This window comes from Microcaecilia unicolor, chromosome 2 (assembly GCF_901765095.1).
Source record: "Microcaecilia unicolor chromosome 2, aMicUni1.1, whole genome shotgun sequence".
Classification (NCBI taxonomy): Eukaryota; Metazoa; Chordata; class Amphibia; order Gymnophiona; family Siphonopidae; genus Microcaecilia; species Microcaecilia unicolor.
In genome coordinates this window covers 564,024,336-564,048,669 of record NC_044032.1, presented here as the reverse complement: position 1 = coordinate 564,048,669, position 24,334 = coordinate 564,024,336, and positions in this window count along the sequence as shown.

Sequence of the window (24,334 nt, the reverse complement as noted above, 5' to 3'; positions counted from 1 at the left end):
CCGCCGGGTGTTACCGTCATTGGAGTGCTGACTGCTGCTGAGACTGAGAGGCAGTGAGAAGCTGAGAGCCGCTGCTGCCTTGGATCCTCTGGGGAGGTCAGCGAGCTAGCCTGCTGCTGGTGTAGCGACGAGGGTGAGTTGTGAGGAAAAGTTGTCTTGCGTTTTATATTTTATAGTTTTAAAGTAACTAGCAGTAGCAGGGACTTGCTGAACTTGGTGGAAGGGCCTGTACAGGGTCATGACACTGAGATTGTCATAGCCTCTTTTCTGTCCCTATCACCTTCTCTCCCATTGTCTCCTCCCTGTTCCCAGCAGTGTATGTATCCATTTCTCTCATAAAGTTCCATTAATCCCCTTCCCCCAACACTCATTCTGTCGACTCTTCTACCTCACACCCCATGCTAGCTAAACACAGAGAAATTCCATGGTGGTTCAAGTCCCAATCTTTTTTTTTCTCCCCAGACTAACTCAGTAGCAGTTTCTTCCCATGATCAGATTCAACCCCCAGCTTTCTCTTTCCTCCTCCAACTGAGCGCTTATGTCTAAAAGAGCAGTTGGGAGGTCTAGGAGACATGTCACTCTCATAGCCACATGGCCTAATTCAGGCCCCCTTAAGCTCATGGGCCAAATGAGTGGACTTCTTAAGGCTCCCTGCTACTTGTCATGCAGCCTGCCTCCACTACTTGGTTCTCTTCTACACATGTCCTAGAGACCTCATCCTCATTTGACCTGAAACTTCCAATAACATCATTGTAGCAATGGGAGCTTTCCCAAGGCTTCTATGCTGACAATTCCTGTCAGTGTGGCAAGTGGTGAGTGATCATTTTCACAGTTAAAAATCATAAAAAATTATTTGTGATCAAGTATTTCGCAAGAAAGGCTTGTAAGGATTGCCATGATTGCTATTGAGAATGATATAGGTGCCCAGTTAGATATCAAAGATTTAATTACTAATTTTGTGAACATGAAAGCACCAAAAGCTAAGTGGTTGTAAGGGAGCCCCGAAAAGAAAAAAACAGTTCATGTCAATATGGGGCCGATATATACAAGGACTTAGTCCACGGGGGCGAAGTTTGCTCCTTAACCTATTGTGATTTGCCTTGGAAGTACACATGGTCTGAAGTTTAAACCCACTATCCCCAATATTGGTTGGCACACACAGAAGTTTTATATTTTATGGTATCTGTTATACCATGTTTATTTCCTCATCAATAAAAATGTTGAAACATAAGCTAAGTGGTTGTAAACCCTTTATTTGTTCAGCAATCCCACAAAGATGCACTCCATCTTTCAGCTCCTATTTCCTTTGCATCTTGTGCCAAACCGGGGGGGGGGGGGGCGCCAACTGATAGTCTGCAGGGGGGCACCAGAGACCCTTGGCACGGCCCTGGGGGTAGGTCCTTGCACCCAATGCTATTTTATAAAGAGTGCTCATCCCAGAGTGCCTTTTATATAATAGAACTGGATACCATTTACTGAATCCAGCTCATTAACTGTTAATAAGTTATCCTCTTAGGGTAGTGCATCCAAATTTGGAGATCACATGGGCAAAAGTACATAGGTGGGATGAAGTCAATCATGATGGCAGGTTCTAAAATGATGACTTATATGCCAGGATTCTGCATATTCATGCATGTATCAGGCGTGTAAATGTTAGCACCTATTTTGTAGAATTACATCCTATATATGTAAAAAGTGATTTTAGAAAGTCTAGTAACTTTCTGAAAGGGGGCTTCTGAGAGCTCTGTTAAAATAATGAATGAACATGTCCTACAGAGTGGAACTGAACTGGCCACAGCCCACCTGCCTTCAGCCCCAGTCACAAATAAAAAATAAGCAGCACATGAATGGAAGAATCTTTTCATCAGAGCTCACATTTCTTTTCTCAAACACAAAATGACAGGCTTAAAATTTTGGGCATTCGGGTTCCAATTCTTATTCCTAGGTTGGTTTTTGATTTGAATTTTCTTCCCTTTGCAATTTCATCAACAACAGAAGGATAGCAAGTTCATTTTAGCTGGATATACTGCTGGTACTGCTGCGTGGCCACTGTTGGCACAAACCAATCCAACACAGCAGTAACTATTGTGGGAATAAGCCCCCCACTCCTTGAATCTGGAAAGCAAAGTAGGTAAGGAGAACTGATTAGATTCTGATGAATGCTTAAAGCTCGACAATGTACTTTGAAAAACACTGATAAATTATTTGACTTTCCATGATATCATCACAGAGTGCACTGAAAATCCCGGCTGTTATCTCTTCATGTCACATGGCTAGTGCAAATAAAGGTATCCTTATCTTTCCTTTTTATATTTTGACATTTCATAAAATAAAAGAAGAAGTAGCACAGCGGCTTCATAAAAGTATTCAGCCCTTACAGCTTGTTTTTATGCACTTATACTATTCCAGTACCTGAAGAATGACATGTTAGTAATGTAAGGATTCAGGGCTAATGAAAAGCATGGATGTTTCAACAATCCCCCTCAAAGTCTTTTATCAGCTATTTCCAAAAAATATATTTTCCCCATACCGGCCTTCCCATCCCCAGCATCCATTACTAGGTAGAGCAGGGGTGAGCAACCATGGTCCTCGAGGGCCACGATCCAGTCGAGTTTCAAGATTTCTACAATGAAGGTGTAGGAGATCTATTTGCATACAATGAAGCAGTACCTACAAATCAATCTCAGTCATATTCATTGTGGAAATCTTGAAAACCTTTCTGGATTGTGGCCTTTGAGGACCGTGGTTGCCTATCCCTGAGATAGAAGATCCAAATGTAGCTCCTAGGTTTTATTCAAAATTTAAAGGTATATAAAAAAAATGATGCAACCTTTAGAAAGATGTTGATCGCAGTTGCAAATCTAATGCTTTAGTCGCAAATGCATTAAACAACAGCCCAAATGAATGAGCATTTAAAAGTGTTCTCATGAACTATAGAGGAAATCTTACTGGATTATATAACTGGTATGGGACAGGGTTATGCATAGAAAAATATTTGTTGATATTTTTGTTTTTCCTTTTCTTTCATTTGCTAAATTAATTCATGTAGGGCCCCTTTTACCAAGCAGTGGTAAAAGCAGTGGCATTGGTGTATGGGTTTGCCATGCACCGAAGCCCCCCTTTTACCACTACCCAGAGAAAGAAAATTTCATGTGGGGGGGCAGAAATGACCATGTGGTAACACTTGCAATGCAGCCATTTCCTGGGGGAGCCCTTACCACCACCTGTTTAGGAGGTGGTAAGTGCTCTTGCACTACCCCTGTGCTAACTGGGTAACGATTACCACCGAGTAAGCCCCCAGTGCCAAAAGGTTTTAAAAATCTGATGCGTTGGAAATGGTAGCCTGGTGGTAGTGCTGGATTGGCATATGGCAAAGCGGCAGTACAGGTATTGCCGCTTTGTAAAAGGGGCCCTTACTTGTTACCTTTATTAACTTTTTTCTTTCATTAACATTAATGGAGTAAGCAGTTCTCCCTATTTTTGCCTCTAACGCAGGGGGGAGGGGCTCCATTTATGGTTTCTGAAACTTGAAGACAGGTGTCAGTAGCAGAGGCATCTGCACCCCAGGATACTAAGACCTGGCAAAGCGGGATGAAGAGCTGCCAGAATACCCCATCACACAACAAGAGTCAACAGTGGCAGGAAGACCATGGAAAGGGCAAAAGCGCATCTCAGTAGAAAATATTAAAGCATATTTTCAAAGCACGTAGTATTCAGTTCTCTTAAGACTTGAAAATTAACAAAATCTTAATATCCTGAAGCATAAACCTTGGCACACCAGCACACCCTGAAGCCTCTTTCTTTTTCTGATATTTTCTTTATTGCATAAACACATCAATGCATTCACAGTCAGAAGGGATGCTTCATAGCACAGAGACTTCGTTATTCTGGGCTGAAACAATGCTTGGAGGTAGAAGTCTGAGGAAAAACAATTCTACTGCTGAGGTGGAAAACAGATGAACAGGCAGAGACAGCTCAGAAATGGATGCCTGGAATGTGCTATATCTTATTGACAAGATATCTATATTAATAATCCCACCTTGAACGTTCTGAAGCTCACTCCAAGGCAGAGAAGCTCACTCCAAGGCAGAGAAGCACAAAAATCCTGTAGTCTTCATAGGCTAGGACCAGTCACCCTCACTCATAGACCGCCCTCAGCCACGCCCCATCTGTACATAAAACGCTACCTCAACATTCTGAAGACAACCTGCTGAAGCCATCTGCAAAATCTCTAAACAGTTCGTTAGTTCATGGTGGTGAAGCCATCCAACTCATCATGTCTCTCTGCCCTGCCCTCGAGGGCGGAACACAGAGAGTAAAGGGATCCATAAAGGCACCCCTACCAACTGGCAACCCCCTCCAACAAACAATGACCCAGGCAGGGGGAGTGTTTCCGTACTCCTCCCCTGCCTATGAATCTCTACAGACTGCTGGCAAACTCCCCAACCACATGACCACAAAAGCCATCCACAAACCCCCCCCCACACACACAAACACACACACACACACACATAAACACACACACAAACACTCGCAAACACACACACATGCACATAAACACACACAAACACACACAGAAATGCACACACACAAACAAATACACACACATAAACACACACACAAACGCAAACACACACATAAACATACACACAAACACACACACACACGCAAACACACAAACACACACACAGAAACACAAACACACACACAAACACACACATACAAACACATACGCACACATACAAACACATACAAACACACACACAAACACACACATACAAACAGCCTCAACGGTGCACCTCTAAGTGCCCCCCCCTGCATCGCCACAACAACCTGTGCAACGGGGCATCAGAAAGCCCCTACCCCCTTCCCTCCTCGCCGCATCACCCAACCCCTCCCCCGCCGCTTCACCAAGCCCCTCCCCCCCCAAATCGACTGCCTCGCCACCCGCGACCGCTAATACAAACTCTGTCCGGCGGCTGCTGCTGCTTCTATTCAGAAGCAGCCGCCCATACATAAAGAAAACAAACAAAAAAACAACCTCCTAAAACGTACCTCCGTGGAGAACCATCTCACATTGGCTGACATCTCTGCAGCTGCTCCTCCTCTCCCCTCAACGTCAGTGCCCCTGCTGGAAGACCCCGGAGAAACGCCGAGATGTCAGAGGGGAGAGGAGGAGCGCATGCTGAGACTTCAGCCAATGTGAGATGCTTCTCAATGGAGGTGCATTTTAGGAGGACTTTTTTTTTGGTTTTCTTATGTACGGGCTGCTGCTGCTGAATAGCAGAAAGCAGCAGCCGCCGGACACAGTTTGTATTAGCGGTGGCGAGGGGGTTGATGAGGGGGGGGGGGCTTGGTGATGTGCCACGGTGGGGGGGTCGGGTGATGCACGAAGGGGGGGACAAGGGGCTTTCTTTGGGTGCTGCACCGGCTGGGGGGGAAGGGGGGGTCTCGCTGGACATGGGTGGCTGGAAGGAAGCAGGGGGGAGCGGAGGGGAGGGTCGCTGCACATGGGTGGCTGCAGGGGGGGCAGGAACAGGGAGATAGGGATGGGGCTCCACACACCACATGGGTGCCTGCAAGGGGGACAGGGGATACAGGACGGACACTGCAGGGCAGGCAGGGGGACAGAAGGGTTGGTGGTCATCAGGGGGGACAGGTGGGTCGATGGACATGGCTGGCCACAGGGGAGGAACAGGGAAAAAGGAGAGGAGCGTCCTCAGAAATTGGTGGCTGCACAGGAGAGGAGGGTCGCTGGACATGGGTAGATGCAGGGGGGGCAGGGGGACAGAAGGGTCGCTGGACATGGCTGGCTGCAGGAGGGGCAGGGGAGAGAGGAGGGACACTGCACATGTGTGCTTGCAGGGGGACAGGAGGGATGCTGAGGGGGGGCCTGAGACCACATGGGTGGCTGCAGGGGGAGCAGGGGAGACAGGAAGGACGCGGCAGGGGGAGAGGAGGGTTGATGGGCATGGGTGGCTGCAGGGGGATGCTGGACATGGGGGCTGCAGGGGGAACACGGGGAGAGGAAGGTCGCTGCACATGCCTGGCTGCAAGGGGGCAGGGGAGAGGAGGGGGTGAGGGGGTTCCTCACACCACACACGCAGTCACTCATTCTCTGTCTGCCACATACACTCTCACTCACTGTCTTTGTCCCTTTCTCTCACACAGTGTCACACAGAAACACAAACACTGTCTCTCACACACTCTCTCGCACAAACACATACACTCTGTCTCTCTCTCTCTCTCACATTCTCTTTCTGACACACATGCTCCATCTCTCACACACGCTCTTTCTGAAACATACACTCCAAGGAAAACCTTGCTAGTGCCCGTTTCATTTCTAACAGAAACGGGCCTTTTTTACTAGTATTTTATAAGGTAAAAAACCAAGTTCTCTTCAGGGAGTTTATCAGGCCAAGTACTGACAGAAAACAAGATGGAGAAAATTTCAAAGCTAGAACAAGGGGAAAAGCAGGGGGACTCCCAAGCCCAAAGAACAAGAGCATAAAGACCAAAGAGACAGAGCCATCAGGTAGCAAGGCGGTCAAGCTAGGCTGAGAAGGAGAATAGGTTCAGGCAACATTACATCAATGATAACAGTTTTTAAACAAACAGAGAAGTATGTCTGCACTAGCTGTGAACTATATACAGGGGTGTAGCCAGACTTCGGCGGGAGGGGGATCCAGAGCCCAAGGTGAGGGGGCACATTTTAGCCGACCCCCCCCCACCAGCATTGTCGACACCCCCCTGCCATTGCTGACACCCCCCGCTGCCAGCACCACCACCACCAACTTTGACCCCCCCCGCCGACCCTCTCGACCCCCCGCCCACCGTCACCTACCTTTGCTGGTGGGTGACCCCAACCTCCGCCAGCCGAGGTCCTCTTCTTCCTTCGTTCTGTTTCTGAGTCTGCACAAAACGAAGGAAGAAGAAGACTTCGGCTGGCAGGGGTTGGGGTCCCCCACCAGCAAAGGTAGCAGACGGCGACGGCGGGTTGGCGGCGGGAGGGGGGTTTGAGAGGGTCGTCGGCAGGGGGGTCCATGGCCAAATCTAAGGGGGCCCAGGCCCCTGTGGCCCCATAGTAGCTATGCCCCTGATTACACATAATGCATTGCTCCTCTAACTTACAGACAGATCTGCAGTAACGCATTAAACACATTTCAGGAACCTACTATAACTAAGGCAAGGCTGTCAAAGGACAGAACACTTAGACTTACAAAGTTACATAGAGGGGCATTTTCGATATGACGTCTAAGTCTGAATTTGGACATTTTACAAAAACGTCCAAAATCTGAACAGGAAATAAGGTAATTTTCAACAAAAAACCCGTCTATCTTTTCCTTTAGAAAATGCTGTTGGAAAAATGTTTTGTGATTTGGACGTTTTATTTTTGGGACCATTTTCAAACAAAAAACGTCCAAATGCAAAACGCACAAAATACACAGAAAATCCACAATAGAGTGAAACCATTCACATTTTCTAAGTGTGGTAAAAGCTTTGGTTGTAGTGAAAATCTCAAAGTGCATCACAGAGTGCATAGAGGAGAGAAACCATTTGCATGTATAGAGTGTGGTAAAAGCTTTGGTCAGAAGGTAAACCTCACAATGCAGCAGAAAATACACACAGGAGTAAAACCATTCACATGTTCTGAGTGTAGTAAAAGCTTTGGTTGGAAAGAAAGCTTCACACGGCATCAGAGAATCCACACAAGGATGAAACCATTTACATGCACTGAGGAGGTAAAAGCTTCAGTTGTATTGGGACAGGTAATTAGGGATTGTACACTCTTGCTATGAAGTATGGAAAAATAGAACGCTGATATTTAGATATATGTAACGAGACCTCCTTTTTATCTATAGATCTGAATTCAAAGCACAAATCTACTGATAAACAATATACACAAGGCTCAGATATTATATAAAAATAGAACACGAGGTCACGTGATGCTAGGCTAGGGGGAGGACGCCGCACGTAACAGCTCCGCGGCCCCTCGAACAACATCTACCCATAGCGGCATCCAAAGCGGGGGGAAACCCTGAGAAACGGCAGGGAAGAAGTGGTAAACTCGCAAGAGCAAAACCCAATAAAAAGCGCCGCGAAAACCGAGTCGGAATGACCACAAAATCGAGCCGCAAAGAAGGCACGAGGAGCCGCGTGGGGGAAGGCAAGATGGCCGACGCAGGCTCCTCGGGTGAAACGCCGAGTTCGCTTTGGGCAGCTGAGATCGCGGGAGAAGTTTCCAGCCTCCTAGAAATCTCAGTAGAAAAAAAGCTGCAGCGGATTTCAGACCAAATTGAAAAAATAGACGGTAAACTGGAGGGACTAAAAACGGAGTTATCCAGCTTCCAGCAACGCCTATCCGACGTGGAGGACCAAGGCATACAGCGGGAAACTCAGCAGAAGGAAATGCTAAAGAAAATGGAAAGTCTAGAGTCTAAAATTGAAGACTTAGAAAACCGCTCCCGTCGTAACAATCTAAGACTAGTGGGGCTGCCGGAGTCCATCAGGGAGGTGGACCTTCGGCAGTTCTTGGAGAAGTGGCTGCCCCAGGTGTTGGGTGTGAAACAGATGGAGAGCGGTTTGAAGATAGAAAGAGCACATCGAATCGGGCCGCCCAGACAAGGGAAGGACAGACCGAGAGTAGTGATCTGTAGGGTCCTAAATTATACCCACAAGCAGGAAATTCTACATACATGGCGACAGAGAGGTAAAATTCAATATGAAGAATCTACAGTGCTGTGCTTTCAGGATTTCTCAGCTGCGGTGGCGGCACAGCGTAGACAATTCACAGAAGTCTGCAAGCAACTTTATGAGAAGCAAGAAAGTTTTGCATTGCTTTTTCCCGCAAAATTGCGCATACAGTTTGAAGGCAAATCTCACTTCTTTACATCCCCGGCGGAAGCGAAACAATTTATGAAACGAATGGAAGGCACCGTGAGAGAAGAGCATGCAACATAAGGGGAAAATTGCTGAGAGGTATTTTACAATGCAGCACTGGACAGTAAAATTGAAGAGGCTGACTGCTGCAGCCGGGAGGTGAGCAAGACGAAGAAAAATAGACTAATTGCCTATGAAGAGAGAAAGTGGGGTATTAAATGTTATAATGTTCTATGATGTCGCAGGGTGAGGGGAGGGGCTTAGACGTGACCAGTTCTCGAGTGAGGACTCAATTTCAGTTTTTGGGAAGGGGGGGAGATGGGGAGGGGGGAGGGACTGGGTGGGATGGGGAGGGGGAGGGGATGAGGGGTGGGAAATATGAGAGTGAGCCCATATATCTTGTATACTGGATGTTATTTGTACTTTATGGTAATGCGTTCCTCCTCAGAGCAAAGTGGAACACGAGATATAGAGCAAGGTGCCTGAAACAAGGGGGCGAGAGAGGACCACACCCAGGGGCTGGGGGGTGTGTCCCCATAATGAAAGTTAAAAGAACAAAATTTAAGTCATTCCCGCAGAAAAATGAGACCACTTAAATTAGTGTCTTGGAATGTGGGGGGGATATCCTCGCCCATTAAACGCACGAAGGTCTTACAGGCACTTAAGCGACATAAAGCAGACCTTGCGTTTTTGCAGGAGACACACCTGACCACGCAGGAACATAATAAATTTCAGAAGGGATGGGTAGAACATGTGGTGGGTTCCCCGGCGGCAGGCAAGAAAGGGGGGGTAGCGATTTTGATACGTAAAGGCTTGCAGGCTCAGATTAAGCGGGTTAAACAAGGTTCAGAGGGGAGATATGTCCTGGTAGAAGTGGAAATAGGGAGCTTTAGGTATATTTTATGCAACGTGTATGCACCTAATGTGTATGATCGCAAGTTCCATCAAACCCTTATAGAGCTGCTGGGTCCTTATCAGGGGAGCAATGTGATCTTGGGAGGGGACTTCAATTTAGTATATGACGCTCAGATGGATAAGACGGGTTCCACAGCAACTAGTAGGGTACAGGGGGTGGGGGGTCTGCCCTTCCTCTGCTCCACATTGGACTTGATAGACGTGTGGAGAGTGTTACACCCAAGTATGAGGGATTACACACACCTGTCTAGGGCGCACCTCACACAATCGCGTATAGATTATTTCTTTATTTCTAGGAACCTATTCCCACAAGTAACAACAGCAGAAATAGGGCCGAGTGAAGTATCAGACCACTCTATCATTTGGATGCAGCTGGAGGGACCAGGGAAGAGGGAAGGAGGGGGCAGTTGGAGATTCCCTTTGGAGTTATTTTGGGACCCACACTTTAAGGTATATATAAATGAGAAATGGAGGGAATATGCGGACTATAATAAACAACATCAGTGCCAGCCCAGTTTGTATTGGGAAACATCAAAAGCGGTGATACGGGGGGAAATCATTGCATATAGGGCCAGAGCTAAGAAAATGAGAGACAAGGAGATCATTAGACTGGAGAAAGAAGTTCGTTACCAGAGGGTGAGGTGTGGGGCACGCATGACATTAGAGGAGAAGGGAGCACTACTAGCATCCCAAAAAGCGCTGAATGAATTACTGCACCAGAGGGCGGTAAAGTCCCACAAATATTACCAATACCAATATTTCATTCATGGCAATAAAGCTGGGACATTACTAGGGAGACTGATACGGGGAAAACGGGGATGTCAGGGAATTTTGGAAGTCAAGGATGAGGACGGCCGACATCTCAGGGAATCAAAAGACATTGCAAATTGCTTCAAGAGGTACTATGAAAACTTATATAGGGAGCCCATAGAGATTATGCAAGATAGTACGCTTTACTTAAACAATCAAGCCCTGCCACAGATATCAGAGTCCCAGAAAGAGTACCTAAACGGCCCCATTACGGAAGGCGAACTGATGCTGGCGCTCCAGCAGAGTAAAATTCAAAAAGCACCAGGGCCGGATGGGTACACTATAGCCTACTACAAGTTAGTACAGGAACAGGTGACACCTCCATTGTTAAAACTCTATAATGAGATGGCAACCACTGGGGTAATGTCTGAAGCATTGAATGTAGCAAAAGTGATAGTGCTACCAAAGCCAGGGAAGGACAGCACAGAGGTAGGGTCCTACAGGCCCATCTCCCTATTAAATTGTGATGTAAAAATTTACGCAAAAATCCTGGCTAATCGTCTGGCCAGGGTTCTGCCAGACTTGATCGCAGCCCCGCAGGTGGGATTTGTGAAGGGAAGATCGGTTGGGAACAATGTCCGGGCACTTTTGGCATCCCTAGAGATTATGGAGAGGCAAAAAAGGCCTTCTGTGCTGGTCAGCTTTGACGCAGAGAAGGCCTTTGATCGTGTCGAATGGAATTTTGTGTTTACACTAATGGAAAAGGTTGGGGTGGAAGGTCACTTTCGAACGGCAGTGGGGGCACTATATTCAAACCCGCAGGCATTCATGTGGATTAATGGGGAACAGTCGGCGCTGTTTAAGATTAGAAGAGGCACCCGGCAAGGGTGCCCCCTGTCCCCGTTGCTGTTTGTGCTTGCCCTAGACCCACTGATTAGGGAAATCGTGTCTCACCCGGAAGTGGAGGGGGTAAGATGGGGATCTTCCATGTTTAAAGTGTCTGCATTTGCAGACGACATATTAGTACATCTTACTCATCCCGGTCGATCGCTACGTGCCCTAATGGAATTGTTTCAGGAGTACGGCGACTTTGCTGGGTTTAAAATAAATTACTCTAAATCGGTGGCACTCACAGCTCATGCAAGTGTAAAGACAGAATGGGGAGCTGGATTCCCACTCAAGTGGGCTTCAGAATTCATTCCATACTTGGGAGTTAAGATTACTATGAAAACCTCCCTGTTATACCACCTAAACTTCACTAATTTGCTAGATAAAATGAAAAGTAGACTAGTTAGGTGGGAGGCATTACCACTTACACTGCACGGGCGGATACATTTATTTCGCATGGTGGAATTTCCGAGGTGGCTATACACGTTCCAGGTACTCCCCTTGCGGCTTAAATGCAGAGATCTAAAACAGATACACCGACATCTGAGGAGATTTGTGTGGAAGAATGCGAAGCCAAAGATGCCACTGACTTTACTCATGGGTTCCTGGAAAGAGGGGGGCTTGGGCCTTCCAAATATTCGTAGATACAATCAGGCCTGTCTGTTGAGACATTTGGGGGACTGGTTGTTGGGTAGGCAAGACTACACACCACGAAGTATGGAGTATGATTTCTTTAAACCATTCCATCCGCACTACCTATTACATGGGGATGGGAAAATGGTACCGGCCCATATTCGTCACAGCGTACTTCTGGGCCCTTTGAGGGAGGTGTGGAAAGATTTGAATAAGTCATGGGGCTTGGAGGCAGATATTTCGGATTTATTGCCGTTGCAGGATAACCCACAATTCGGCCCCGGTACAGAGAACAAAATATTTCATAGATGGGCGACACTGGGGATCACGAGACTGGAGCATGTACTAGACGCAGGAGGGAAGATCCTGTCCTTGGGAGCTTTGGGAGTAGGTATAAGTATGAACCACATATTTGCATACAATCAGCTAGCCCACTATGTTCGGTCCTTGGACCAAAGTAAATTAGGGAGCGGTCACGGCAGGAAGATTAGGGCCTTCTTTGGGAAGATCACAGGAGACAGGCTGTCCGTTTCAAGTTTGCATAGAGCTTTGGGGGAGCTAGAAGGAGAGAGAGACACGTCTGCTGCCTGTCAAAGATGGGCAGGAGACCTGGGGCAACCGCATTTAAAACTAGATTTCCGCAAATTGATAGCACGTGTCCCTCAGATATCAGTAAATGCGGGCCTACGGGAATGCCAATACAGAATCATGTATAGGGCCTATATGACCAAAAACCAATTATTCAGGTTTGGGGGAGTCCCAGACCCGCTATGTCTGAAATGCGGGCAGGGGGAAGGCACGTTGGGGCACGCTCTCTGGACGTGCCATAAGACTCAGGCTTTCTGGAAGCAGTTAATCCAATATCTTGAATCTTTGGTGCACCTGCGGATTCCATTCTCGCCCCAGGGAATATTATTAGACAAATATGAGGTATTTAGGCTTCATGGGAAGGGGACCCAGCAGCTCATTCGCAAAGCTAGTCTGGTGGGGAAAAAGATCATAATGGGCGTCTGGACGAATGAGTCTCCACCAGACTTTTGGCATTGGAGGAACAAGCTCCATGATCTCCTCTTGATGGAGCGTAGGGGAGTAGGGTCCTCCCCCAAGAGGCGAAAAGCATTTCTAGCTGTTTGGGAGCCTTACATACAATCACTGTCACCAAAAGCTCGCAGTTTAATATTCAATAAGCTCTGAGGGGAACTCAAAAGGCACATATGGGAGAGAGGAGGCACAAGGGGTCACACAAGGGGGGTTACAAGCCATAAATAAGTAAAACAGCAATTTTGGGCTCTCAGATGGGGTGGGGGGAGGGGGGTGGGGGGGGAGGGGGGAGGGGGGAGCAAGTTTAGGAGGAAGGTATCCAATGGTTAGTGACTACAATAACGGAGGAAGTTATTGATGATATGTTTCTGTTGTAACGCTGAGGGTGTAGTTCTGGTTTCTGTGAGTTGTAACGGTAATGGATATACACAAGAAGTTATGTTTTGTAAGAGGGAGGATGGGAGGGTGGAGGGAGAAAATTAGAAAGTCTGATGGCAGACAATTTTACGCTGTTCAAGGAATTAGACATACACATCTTGTATTATAGATTTGTTTGTTGACTGCAATAAGCACATAATTACGATCAATAAAAGCGTTGACATATAAACTAAAAGGAAGGGAGGGTGGGGGGAGGGGGTGTTCGGGGATAAAAGAAGAAAATGATTTGATGTACGTGGACGGATTGCAAGTTGTCTGTTGTATTTGAAGGTTATTTGCTGGACATTATATATATATGTTTTATATAATACATCAATAAACAGATTTAAACATAAAAATAGAACACTTGGCATCAGGTAGAATAGTGGAAAAGTGACATCCCAGGAAAGGAATAGGGCATCTTTGGTGGCACTGCAGTGGACTTTATAAAATGCTCCCAGGTACACATCTGACCATTGCTCCTTTACCTTATCTGCTGAGTCCCCCAAAACCCACTACCCCCAAGTGTACACCACTACCATAGCCCTTACAGGTGAAGGGAGCACCAATATGTAGGTATAGTGGGTTTCTGGTGGGTTTTGGAGGATTCATAGTTTCCTCCACAAGTGTAACAGGTAGGGGGAGGTAGAAGCCTTGGTCCACATGTCTACCACTACTAGGCTATTCCAGGGACCTGCATTCTGTTCTAATGGACCTGAATATAACATCAGAGGCTGGCAAGTAATATTTTTAATCACATTTTTGGGGGTGGGAGGGGGTTAGTGACCACTGGGGGAGCAAAGGCACCTTTTTGTGTGAAGTGGAAGAGTAGCCTAGTGGTTAGTGCAGTGGACTTTGATCCTGGGGTAGTGGGTTCAATTCCCACTACAGCTATTAATTATAAAAACAGGTCTAGCTCAAAGGTGTTTGTTTTGTTCCCTTATGGCTGAAAAACATCTAAGTCTTAGGAACGCCCAAGTCCCGCCTTGAACCCACTCCTGGCACCCCCCTTGAGATTTAGATGCACTTCTGACGGACTTCAGAGAAAAATGCCTAAAAAGAGTTTTCGAAAATACTTTTTCTCTTTTGAAAATGAGCCTGATTGTAACTTATGGAACTTTGTAAAACTTAGAGGCCAATGATCAAAGGTAAATGCAGGTGCTAGAGGCCACAAATGCCGGATTAGCACCCGCATTTACCAAACAGAGGGCCCTAGCACGACAACCAATGAGTGTGCCAGGGAATACCGCAGTATTCTGCCCGTGTGATCAGAGAAGAGTGCTCTGATCATACTGGCGGAATACTGCCTTAACCTGATGCCAGCTTGGAACTGGCATTAGGATTAAGGTTCCCCTCTCTGTTTCCTTCCCCCATCCAAGCCAGCCAGCCTGGGCTGCCATCATCAGTCCTGGAGGTCCAGTGAACCCCCAGACTCTCCAGTGGCTAAATGCCCTGGTGGCCTATTGCCCCTCCCAAGACCCCACATTCCTGGACACTGACACTCCCGGAGTCCAGCCCCTCCCAACACAAGAGCACAATGGGTTGGAGGTCTGGTGGACCTCTAGCCCCCCCCCAACCCCTACGATACCAAAAAAAAGTCCATGGTGGCCCAGTGGGCAACCCCAACCCACCTGCCCTGTGGTCTACCACCCACCGAACCCCCCATACCTTGAGATGACAGAGGAGGGATTGGCACTCTCTCCTCCTTTCAGCGCCGCCTCCCAAATGGTGGCATCCTGCCCTGCCCAGTCCATCCTGGGATGCACTGGGTGAGGCTATCCTACCATATAAAGGATGGGCAGGGCAGGGTGCCGCCATTTTGGAGGCGGTGCTGTAAGGAGGAGGAAGTGCTACTCCCTCCTCTTTCATCTCAAGGTATGGGGGGGGGGGTTCGGAGGGTGCTAGACCACCAGGGCAGGTGGGGTGGAGGTCCACTGGATCTCCAGCCCTCTCTTCTGTCAGGGGGTGGGGGGGTCTTCCCTCTGGGCGTCAGGTTGGGGTTTGAGGGGCACTAGACTACCAGGGCCTCTTTTTTTGGGGGGGGGGGGTCAGGTTGGGGTTTGGGGGTGATAGACCACCAGGGCCTCTGTCTGATGGGAGGCTGGGGGACTGGAGCTATGACCCAACACAGCAAGAACAGTAGTATGCATCTCCAACCCAAGATACTGCCTGGAACTACCACCATATAAAAGCTATGAGAAATTGAAGATCAGCAGAATCTGAACAAGAATAACTGAGAAAAACAGCAACAACTATGGGGGAAAGTTGTGAAAACTTTGAAGACAGAGTTGAAGGGGCACAAAACCATTAAGAGATAAACAGATGGGATTCATGAAGTCCACCCAGATGATTCAATCCTACAGGACAACAGTGAGATCAGGAATGCATTACTGAAAGTGTTGATCCTCTATAGCAATAAAGTGCATCCATAGAGAGACATGAACAAACCAAGTCAACTAAGGAAAGCCAGAGGAAGAGGCATGTTGATGAAACAATGTGACAAGGCGGTGGCCATCGCCAGAAGGATGCTAGGCTGCATACAAAGGGGTATAACCAGTAGAAGAAAGGAGGTATTGATGCCCCTCTACAAATCGTTAGTGTGTTCAGTTTTGGAGGCCGTATCTTAATAAGGATGTAAAAAGACTTGAAGCATTTCAGAGAAAAGCAACGTAAATGATATGGAATTAGCATTGTAGGATTTACGAGAAGAGACTTACTGACCTGAACATGTATACCCTGGAGGAAAGGAGAAACAAGGGTTAAAATATTGGAAAGGTATTAATCCGTAAACAAACCAGAGTGGACATTTGGTGGATAACTCTGGAAAGACACTGTCATAGTACCAATGCCCTGGGCCTTCCTATAACCTTGTTATAGGAAAGTAGCTAATATGGCTGCTTAGCAGTGCTACAGACTGAATGCTTAGGCTGCTGAAAGATAACTGTTACCTCCATCCCGATAAGCTCGCTGTCTCAGCGCTACATCTACCGGAGATCAGTCACAAAGCAAGTGTATCAGGGTGAGAAGCCAGGGTTAATTTCTAATGTGGGGAGTCAGATTATCATTTCTTTTGCCAAAGGTTGGTATAGATTCAGGAAATTCCAGCACACAGTGAAACTCTAAAAAGACTTGTACATATGATATCCACAGCAGTTCTCAATCACATACTGATAGAGCTTCAGTGGTAACTTTTCACATAAGGAACACAGCCTTGTGTCTTACCAAACTCATCATCAGCTCCATTATAACTTCAGTGTGCACTTATTCTATTTTAATGGTCAATAAATTGAAAACAAACTTTAATCAAATATATAGTATATTTTTTGTCACTTATCTTCCTTCATGTTCTTATTCTATTAACGTAAATAACTGTCATCAACATGGCCAGTGTTTCAATGTTACTGCATCAGGGTGAAAGTCCTACAAATATAACACATTCAAATTTACAAATATTAACTTCAAAAATACTAAAATAAGCCACACATACCATTTTCTAGTCTAATTCTTACCTAAACTGACGTGATCACTTCTTCAGCATCCTGCATTTCAAATGGTGTCCGCTGTACAGGCGCCACCCACAATACTGTTATTTAACAACCATCAAACCAATAGAACTGAGCTAATTCCAAGACAAAATCAAAATATAGTGACCTCTACTGATCATGTGGTGTCTAGTTAGGTATTTTATTAAAGAGGAAAAGCCTCAAACCCAGGCACATATTCCTTTTGTTGAATTCAACTTTAGGGAGCACTGCCTGATCATCACTGGCTGAAAAACCTCTTCTCCTCTATACTGTAACTCTCAAAAAACTTTCAAAGTTTTATAATAAACTAGCCGTTCAGCCCGTAAAAACGGGCTAGTATAGGAAGGGGGGGGGGAGGTTGAAAGGCCCCCCACCCCACCGCCGAGTTCGCCGCTGCCGCTCCCCCCCCGAGTTGCCCCCCCCCCCCCGGAGCCGTCGCCACCCACCTTCCACCCGGTCGGGCCCTCGCTCCACTATTGAAACAGCGAGGGCACGCAGCACACAGCTCTACTGCTGAGCTGCCGTGGCCTTCCTTCTTCTTCTCTGCCTGTGTCCCGCCCTCGTGTGACATAACGTCGTCGAGGGCGGGACACAGGCAGAGAAGAAGAAGGAAGGCAGACGGCAGCTCAGCAGAGCTGTGTGCTGCGTGCCCTTGCTGTTTCAATAGCGGAGCGAGGGGCCCCGACCGGGTGGAAGGTGGATGGCGGGTGGCAACTCCGGGTGGGGGAGCATTAGCGACGGCGGTGTCCCTCGCAAATGCGCAGTAGAGACCCTCTCTGTTCCGCCCCATCATCACGTATTGACGCGGGAGTGGGGCAGAGAGAGTCTCTACTGCGCATTTGCGAGTGAGTACGACACTCGCCATTTATATTATTGATGATTGTGAGGGTTACTTATCTTACTGCCATTAAACTACTGTGCAGTCTTGTATGCAATCACAGTCTCTTAACCCCGTCCATGGCCCGACTTCGGCCCAAGTTTCGCCTCCTGCATCAGAGTCCGTGGGTTTATCTTGACTGATTCATGACTGTTGTATTTCGAATGTGCTATAGGTCTATCCTCATTAATAAAATACCTAACTAGACACCACATGATCGGTAGAGGTCACTATATTTTGATTTGGTTTTTGAGACTAACAGACCACCTACGAGCTCTAGATGATTATTTTTAGAAGTTTTCTAATACCAAGACACCCAATCATAGCATCATAACAGGGATTGCCAATCAATTTCTAAATTAAACCCCCTGGAGACACAGTATTCAAAGCAAATATCTATTTCTGCTCTTTAAAATGTAAAAGTCTTTCCATATTACCCCCTTCTATCCCTAAATGAATCTGTTCTAACCACTCTCCATTGGATGTCCTCAACTGTGTGGCCCTTATCTAACCAGTGGGTAACTAGCGGTGCTTGTTAACCCCATACAGTATTCTTGACTTCTTTTTTTTTTAAACTCTGATAATTGAAGTGTAACATGCTTGTGCAATACAAAACCAAACATAAGTTCCACATGGAAATGTAAATACAAATACAAAAGCTCTTGCATCTTAGGAAAGACAAATACAATTGTACTGTCCCAGCATGATACTTTTTCTGCTGATACCCCACCATACACACCACATCCATCCATCCAACATTCATATCTATATAATGGTTACATTGAAAAGAGGGCACACACTGCTCAACAGCTCATCAATGAGAATGACAATACATTCTAATGCAATATACATCAATGCTATATCATCAACAAAAACAGTTAGTATCATATTGCAAATGTCAGAGGGGCAAATCCAGCATGGAGTGGGCATACTTAAGGGGTTGGTTGATCATCTGAGGAGAGCAGGCTAAGATGCCAGTCCCATAGTTGTCTGTAATGCACCCACTCTATCTTAGGCCTATCATGATAATATTTCAGTTTGCATGCAGCCATCTCCTTCATACGAGCTACCACACCCTTGATAAAAAGGAGGGGGTTGTAGATAACCAAGACTGTAATATAGTTTTCTTAACCAGTAAACAGCAACATACAGGAATTTCCAGGCTTCCAGTGGGACTTGTTGAGCTATAAAAACCTGCTCATCCTCCAAGAGTAAAGCCTGTAAATTCCATTACAGTTTGTTCCATGTGGTTTGCCAAAGCCCCATCCAGTACAGCAAAAACCCTATTCCAAATGGTCAGATCTAGGCAATCCAAAAACTTGTGAAGAAGCGTACCTGGCAAAGCCGAACACTTCACACACAGATTAGAAGACCAGAGACCCAATCGGGCCCCCTGTCTCTGGTCAAATATGCTCGATGGAGAATATTTAAATTGTGTTTCCTGTAATAGTGCATCCTTGACATGGCCACACAGAGTAAGAATTGGGTCTTAATATCATGCCCCAATACTTCTGTGGTCTAAGTCTTGTGACCAAGCCTGTGCAAGCTGTTGGGGAACTACATCTGCCCCTAAGTCCCTGCCTAGCTGATACCAATAGGAAAGCCTGTTAAGTCTGGCAGGGGGTAGTGAAAAGGTGTTTGGTTAAGACCACCAGTCTCCCAACCATCAGCACAGGCTGTGCACAGTGTATTATAATAATGGTGCAGTTGCAAATATTAGTTAAATGTGTGGAGAGTGCTTCTGGGCACTGTTGCAACTGGGCAAGGAGGAAGAACTGGCCGCCACCTTCATGTAGTACATCTCCTATAGTCAAAAAACCTGCCTGCACCCAGGAATGGAAAAGCAGGGGTGATGCCAGCCCTGGGGAAAACTCCAGTTTCAAAACTATTGGCAGAAATGGGGAGATCTTGGTATGTCTATGTTCAGAGCTCAAAGTAGGGGAGACAGCATTTAACTGTTTTCTTTTTAGTATTTCATTAAGCCTATTTGCAGCAGTTTTTGCACAATAATATTATCTTTCACATAGAGCTACAGCAAGTTGTCACAGTCCATTGCAAGATTAGTATTATTCTTTTATTGTTTTATTTTCTATATGTTTATATCAATATTTTAATTTCTTAATATTGTGTTGTAACATATTATTTTTAAATGTTAATGTTTTTTTGTAGTGTCTCTAATGTTTTGTATTAGGGCCAAAAAATCCCAGCAGAATCAAGAGAGCAAACTGGGCAGCACTAGCAAGAGCACAGTAGCAAAAACACAGCAGTAAATCAAGAGAGTAGCAGAGCAGCAGCAGCTAAAATGACAACAATCCTCAATATACCTGAATGTAACTCACATTGAACTACAACTAAAAAGGCATTAGCTAAATCCAAATCAATCAATCAATCAATCAATTGTGTATGAGCTAGGCTGGGGGTCACATTTTGTATTTACAACCAAGTATAGCACTGGAGGGGGAGGGGGAAGGCTGGGGTCACAGAAGGTATTTTACACCATGTACAGCACTGTGGCGCGGGGGGGGGGGAGGGAAAGGGGGGAATGCTGTGGTCACATTTGGTCACCATTTGTCACCTGTATATCATACATATTCTCACCTTTTTTCACCAAACGTGTCTGGATGAGGTTCTCTTTAACTTGCTGGTCTCTCTGGCGGGGCTTGAGCCAGCAGATCCCCCAGGTGGGGGGTTCCTCATCCTGTTCACCCTGATCAAGAAGACACAAAGAAGATTCAGATAGTGGTCACCATTTTGCATTTCTACCACTTTCAGCACTGTGGGGGGAGGGGGAAGGCTGGGGGCTCACATTTTCCATTTTCAACCATGTACAGCACTGGAGGGGGGAGGCTGGGGTCACAGAAGGAAATTTACACCATGTACAGCACTGTGAAAGGAGGGGGATGGGGGAGGCTGGGGTCACTTTTAGTCCCCATTTGTCACCTGTATATCATAAATATTCTCACCTTTTTCACAAAAAGTGTATTTGGATGATGTTCTCTCACACTTGCTGGACTCTCTGGTGGGCCCGGTGAGGTGGCAGATCCCTCAGGTGGGGTTCCTCATCCTGCTCACCCTGATCAGGAAGACACAAGAAAAAGATGTCTATGTCAGTGTTATTCTTTTAAATCACAATTTCCCCTAGAAAAGGCTCAACATGGTGTACAAAGATAAAAGTCATCAAAAAGTTACAATAATAGATCATCAATAAAAGAGCAAAATATAATACAACCTAAACCAATACAATATCTCAATAATTAGCTACATTTTGGTTGTAACCCATCAAAGAAATAGCTCTTTAGTTTTTTTTTTTACAGAACTTCAGGTAATTTTGTTAAACCCTGATGTTAAGAGGAAAGGAGTTTCATAAAGAAACTGCAAAAATTGAAAATATGAAATTATTTTTTTAAGAGCGCATTTTTTTAAAAGTAGAATTAATTGGTTCATATCACTGACTGAGATGTTATCAAAAGCTCAGAAGTCATGCCCTAGATGATCTGGAATACTAAACATACAACTTTAAATGATATACAATCTTTTACAGGAAGTCAATGCAATTTTGCTATATAACTAGAGATGCTAGTAAATTCATTAAGTTCAAAGCTCAATCTAGCTGCAGCATTCCGACTGAGTAGGAGCTTACTCAGATACTTACATGCCTAAATAAAGGATGTTTCAGTAGTCAAGATGTGGTACTAGGAGTGCAAATGCTTCTTGATTTTAAAACGATCTTACTAATTGCAGCTGTCTTAATTTAAAAGTTAAAAAATCCAGCCTGGGGTCCCATTTTCCATTTCCACCATGTACAGAACTGTGTAGGGGGGAGGGGGAGGGGGAGGCTGGGGTCCCATTTTATATTTTACACCATGTACAGCACTGAAGAGGGGAGGGGAGGCTGGGCTACAGAAAGCTTTTACACCATGTAGAGCACTGTTGGGGGGGGGGAGGGAAAGCAGGGAGGCTGGGGTCACATTTAGTCACCTTGGATATCATAAAAATTCTCACCTTTTTCACAAAACGTGTGTCTGGATGAGGTTCTCTCATACTTGCTGGGCTCTCTGGCGGGCCCAGTGAGGCGGCAGATCCCCAGGTGGGGTTTTTTCTCTTCAATTTCACTCTCCTCCTGCATTGGCTGTTGGCCTGGTTGTGGCTCTGGCATCTATCTTCTAATTGCCAGATTGTGCAGCATGCAGCAGACTGTAACAGTGCCACATACCTTGGTGGGACTGTATAATAGCTCACTGCCAGAGCGGTTGAGACAGTGAAATCCTGTTTTGAGAAGCCCACATTATTATTATTATTTGGATTTTGCTCACACCTTTTTCAGTAGTAGCTCAAGGAGACTTACATGCAGGTAGACTGGGTATTTTCGCTCTTTGACTTCCCTGGTAGCACTTTGTGCCGTATTGTACTGAACATCCTCTGGCCTCTGGGGGTTGACGATTGGGGTCATGAGCCATGTCCTTAGGGGATATCCACAGTCACGTATTGAGAGAGGAGAGATGAAGTTAGGTAAGGTAATGTACACACACCTTTTATGGTGTGGTGGCAGTTCCTACAAGTGTCATCCTCCAGACAACTGGACACATACTGGCATGGGTGTAGTTGGGGGGGGGGCAGAGGGGGCATTGCCCCCCCAAAACAGGACTGGCACAACGCGCTCTCGGTCCCTCCTTCCCACCCTCAGCTCCCGACAGCCCTCCTCTCCGTTCCTTCCTGCCTCCCCCCACCCCCACCCCCCCCCCCGCGGTTTAAACCCTTTTATTTATTTTCAGCAGTGACAACAGTGAAGAACAGAACAGCAAGCGGGCTCGCCTCCATCCTGTCTCCGTGGGATCTGTCACCATCCCCACCCCATCCACACAAGCTCTATCCGTCCCCATCCCCGCGGTTACTGCGAGTCCCCATCCCTGTGCCATTCTCTATAATGACAGTTGCACACACAACTGCTATTTTTAGAATTTGTGCTGAACACACATCATCTCGTTGCGTAACTTTAGACTGCTATAGGACAATTACCTCCTATGTGTATAGTATTCCACTTAAATTTTCTGGTTATTTGTTTATTTCTCTATTGATTTATTTTAGTTCAACCCTTTGGTGTTGTGTCTTGAACTTGTTACATATCAACAAAAACCTTGATGTGAGTTTCAAACACCTCTTCTTGTAAGGACACTTGAGAAATAGGTGTTTACAGGTTCTCAAAACTTTGATCTACCTTTCTTTGATTTAACACTGCAATTAAGCAGATTTGGTTTCAAAGAAGACACTCATTGGTTGATGTTTGACACTGATGTGATCATGTTTACACAGATGGCCTTTGAAATCTCAGTGATGGTGGATTTTAGATTTGCACTGCAATTACAGAATTCTGCCATTTGAAAGGTAAACTGATACAGCATCTATCTGTTACGTCTTCGGAGTATCACTGCTATGAAGATTTTCAAGGCTGATTTATCTACTTGTCTGGTTTACCCTCGTTTTTGTCTTAAATCCCTCTACAATAAATCACTGTCTATAAAGAACTCTTTTTATATTCGTAGCTCAGGTGCACAGGGATAGGACTGGCTAGGCGTTAGACTATAAAGGTGTAGCATTACCTGCTTTAATCATCTCTCAATTAATCAGTCATGACATTCCCTGCATCAAGTAAAGCAAAGCAGTCAACCCGGCTGAAACCCAGATTAGACAGTGAAGGCAGAACCTGATTCAAACCTCATTCTTTTCCTGGTCCAGTTAAACCAGCAGCCACTGTCCCTCTAAACTGAGTGGGAGTTCTCCATCTACAATCCGCTGTTCACTATCACATTTTCAATAGTGAGGGACAGGCAAGTCTGCAGGACTCCAGGAAAACCTGCCTGTCCCTAGAGACTGAAAACACAACATTGAAGCACCACCCCCCTATTTGGTAGCAATGCAGTTGGAGGACACCCACCTCAACTTAGTAGCACCAGTTAGATTAAGGCGTCCTTTTACTAAGGTGTTGCTGAAAAATGGCCTGCGTAGTGTAGGCGTGGGTTTTGGGCACGTGCAGAATCATTTTTCAGTGCACCAGTAAAAAAGACCCTTTTTTAAATTTTTGCCGAAAATGCACGTGCGGCAAAGAGGGGCATAATCGAACGTCGCGGCGAAATAGATGGCCGGCGATCTATTTTGGCGGCGGCGCAACAGCTGGCCGGAACCGTATTATCGAAAAAGATGGCCGGCCATCTTTTTTTTTCCGATATACGGTTTAGCCAGGCCAAATGCCAGAGTTCGCCGGGGTTGAGATCACTGGTTTTGTTTTTTCAGCGATAATGGAAAAAACTGCCGCCATCTCAAACCGGTGACCTCCAAGGCATTTGGTCGTGGGAGGAGCCAGCATTTGTAGTGCACTGGCCCCCCTGACATGCCAGGACACCAACTGACACCT